General features: G+C 42.0%; 1 pseudogene; it reads right to left on the reverse strand.

Annotated features, from left to right (window-relative positions):
* Nucleotides 1–1403: 1403 nt before the first annotated feature.
* Nucleotides 1404–2544, reverse strand: LOC121159886 (annotated as a pseudogene).
* Between the last annotated feature and the right edge of the window lie 1630 nt (nucleotides 2545–4174).

The following is a 4174-nucleotide window of genomic DNA, read 5'->3' on the forward strand; positions in this document are numbered from 1 at the left end:
TGTGTAACCGAGGCATTTAAAATCTCCCATGATGTCAAAACTTGATAATACTCTGATTTATTCCAAGTAGCCTTTGACTCCCTTAATAGCCCATTATAAATCTATTCATTTGTCCAAGGTCTTGAACTCTTATACAATGTAAGTCTATGCTTTATTGTAGAGGATAAATGTTCTATAAAAGACACTCTAGGAAGGCTTTCCTTTGTATTTGCTCTGAAGCTGCCTATGTCAGACTTTACGCTTTGCTTCTAAATTCTGTCATAGTGGGATTTGATAACAAGCACATCTGCCTTAATGATTTCCTTAACTTTTAATGTACCTTCTTTAACCCACGTGTACAGGATGGCTGGAAAGCCAGGCAGATGGGACTGTCACAGTTTCTGCCAGGAAGGCTGCTGCAATTCATTTGGGGAACAGGGCACAACACCACGCCTGAGCAGATCATAAACATCACACACTGACCTCTCACGGTTCCACAGCTTGGAAGTTTTTTATCAGGTCACCCACATTTGGTATGGGACAGGGCCTGCTTCGTGGATGGCACCTTCTCACTGTACGAACCCACATGAACAAGCAGTCACTCTTCCTTTGATCCCTCTCCCAACCCCAGATCTGGGCTGTTTGCATGGACACCCGTAGCATACGCTTGCTTTTTTTCTTTTTTTTTTTTTTTTTGAATTTTGAGATTTTTCATTTGAAGATAACCTTAACACTATTAAATTCACAAATATGTTAATTTAAATATCCAATCCTATTTGTCTAAAATACACATTGCAAACATACAAATATTTATTCTCTCCATGTACCAGTACCCATTCATATCATTGTTTGGATATGGGGAGAACAGATTCCCCTTAGCCCACAAATCAGTAGGTATTTCTTTACAGTTAACGTTAGCAAAATTCATACAAAATAGTAGTTAACAATGATCTTCTTTACCTGCTAACTCACAGGGAAACACCTGCAAATCTGCCTTGTGTTAAAGTTTCTGTACTAAAACAGAAAAACTGAACTACACAAATATTGAAAAGTTAAAAAATGCTTCACTTTTTATTCCTGGTAACACTACCACAATTTACAGGGCAATGTACCTGATGTAACAAGAAAGAAAAAAGACAAAGCTACAACAGATAAAAGACCTCAGGAATGCAAATCTAATTGACACTACATTGCATTAATCGATAGCCGTACTTTTGGCCAAAAGTGGCTATGACAATCCTGAACAAGAAGGGTTTCCTGTCTAAGCTGCAGTAACTTTTCTGACTATGGATCATCATTCCTCTTGTGGCAGATTTTTACAGTTCTTCTAATGCATTTGGGACAACTGTCTCAAAGTAACCTGCAGTTTTCCTGACAACTCCTCGCACCCTCTCCTGCTAAGAACTGTAGCCCTTTTCTGCTGCTTTTAGAACCTTCTGCTATCATATCTACCACTTCCACCACCATATCCATAACCACCACCATAGGGACTGCCCAAGCTTCTCCCACCAAAACTGCCCCCTTTTCTGGGGCCATAATTTGATTGCTGTTGTCCACTATAATTTCTGAAATCATTGTAGTTTCCACCACCACCATAGCTGCCTCCAAAAGTTCCTCCTTCATTGTAACCATCACATCCTCCTCCACCACATCTACCACCTTGGTTTCCATATCCTGGTCCACCACACCACAGCCTCCCCTGCTACTGTAACCAGGCCCACCACCATAGTTGCCACCATCAGCTCCAAAACCATTATATCCACCATCACCTCCTCCATAACTTCCTCTGCTGCCACCACCTCCACTACCATAACCTCCTCTTCCATAAAAGCTTCCACCATGGCCAAAATTACCTCCACCACTTTCAAAGTTTCCTGCCCAACCAGATCCACCTCCACAGCCTCTCAATGATTCAGTAGCAGACTGCATCTCTCATTTAGAAAGGGCTTTGTTTACTTCACAACTATGCCAATTAGTAGTGTGGTATTTCTGAACAACAATTTTATCAACTATACCATGATCCCCAAAAATTACAAAAGCAAATCCTCTTTTTTTGCCACTCTGTCTTCCATAACTTCTATGGTTTCACTCTTGCCATACTTCTCAAAGTAGTCTCTCAAATTATATTCCTCCATATCTTACTTAATACTACCAACAAGAGTTTTCTTCACTCTTAGATGGGCACCATGCTTTACCAAACCCTCTCTAGAAAAAGATCTCTTTGGTTCCACGACACGCCCATCAACCTTGTGTGGTGAGCACACATTGCTGCACCCACCTCTTCAACACAAGAGTAAGTCACAAAACCAAAGCTCCTGGAACATTTTTGAGGGGGTCTCTCATTAGCACACAACCTGTAGTGTGCCCCATTTCTCAAAATGTTTAGCATACAACCTGTCAGTGTGCCCATTTCTCAAAAAGTTCTCTCAAACTTTCGTCTATAGTTTCAAAGCTCAGACCACAGTTTCCTTAACTGCTCTATTTCCTTTGGATCATGACCCTCCTCTCTCCAGCACTAACAGCCAGAGTCAGCTGGGGGCGACCAGGCAGCTGTTTTACCTCCATTTTGAGACCAGGCTTGCCTCTTCCAACTTGAGTTCAATATCAGCATCTGTTTGCTTTTTCATCTTATCATGTTGCATTAGTGTATTGTATCACGTTGTATTGTATTATTTTCTGTCACTGATCTGTGTCATATTCTCCAGGCCAGACCACAGCACCAAGAGCAGCCATCTTGTCAGACACATCACCAGGACACAGCATGCAGCCCAGGACATTGCAACAGAGAGCCCCTTCTCACCAATGAGCTCCTGATGGTCTCCTTCACATAGCATTAATTCCTTTCTGATTGCCTCACCAAAGTCCTAATTCCTAATGTCATGAAGTAGAGGATTAAGAATCAATACATACATAGCAGGGGAAGGAAAGAGGGAGGGACACAAACATTCAGTCCATTCCACAAATTTTCAACAAGAATAACTGTCCAGGGCCCAGTTCAGTAGCCTAGCAGCTAAAGTCCTTGCCTCATATGTGCCAGGATCACATATAAGCAACAGTTCTAATCCCAGTGGCCCTGTTTCCCGTCCAGCTCCCTGCTTGTGGTCTGGGAAAGCAGTTAAGAAAAGCCCAAAGTCTTGGGCCTGAACCCATGTAAGAGACCTGAAAAAAGTTCCTGGCTACTGGCTTCGGATCAGCTCAGCTCCAGTCGTTGCGGTCACTTGGGGAGTGAATCATCAGACAGAAGATTTTCCTCTGTCTCTCCTCCTCTATGTATATCTGACTTTCCAATCAAAATTTCAAAATTAAAAATAAATAAAAAAGAATGACTGTAAGGACCTTAGATTCAGAGTCCTCACTTTATGTCAAGGTTCCAAATTCAACCAGAGAAACCATCTAAATAGATGAATGGTAGCAAGCCCCTAGAAACAGTATCCACACAGCAAATTTTTGCTAGACTGTGGGCATTAGCTACCTCTCTCTAGCCCTTTGCTTTTTTTCTATTTCTTTCATGAAATTCTGCTTGCATTGCCTCCTCCCTCAACCTGTATCTCACCAACCTTGCCTTGGACAGAAATATTCGCTCTAACCTGCTTCTTTGCTATCATCATTCAGCTCCAAAAACAAATGATTCGACCTGGGATCCATGGTCCAGAAAATAAGGAAGCTGACCCAGAAAAACATTTTAGATGGGGATTTTTTTAGAAGACTTAATCAACCTGACTAATTCCACTTGAAGTCTATTTCTGGGCCTCAGGTCCTAAAAGACTGACTGAAAGAGATTTCATTTCATGCTGATGGGCCTGTGACAACCATGTAGGAAACATTTCACACGGGTTGTCCCTCTTGTCACAATCACCCAGCACGATGCTGAATCCATTTTGCACAAGCTCTTTAGGCTCATGTTTGGTGAAAATGTCATTGACAGGTAGGTAGCAACATGTATCTCAACCCACTTTAGCTATTAACCAACTGTACTCCATTAGTTTCAAGCGAGTCTTGAATGGAGGAGGGAAAATTCCTTCTCCAGCCTCCAACAGGTAGACATGAGACCAGGCTTCTAGTTGGTGCCTCAATCTCCCATTTGGCTTAGCAGCCACACCTTGTATTTCCTCCTAAAAGTGCTCATCAAAGAACTTCAGAGGCCAAAGATTAAGTGCAGACCAGGATTTTCCAGTAGCAGCACTGTTGATACTTT

Source organism: Ochotona curzoniae, unplaced genomic scaffold, assembly GCF_017591425.1.
Source record: "Ochotona curzoniae isolate NIBS_2020 unplaced genomic scaffold, NIBS_Ocur_1.0 contig_430, whole genome shotgun sequence".
NCBI classification, from domain to species: Eukaryota; Metazoa; Chordata; class Mammalia; order Lagomorpha; family Ochotonidae; genus Ochotona; species Ochotona curzoniae.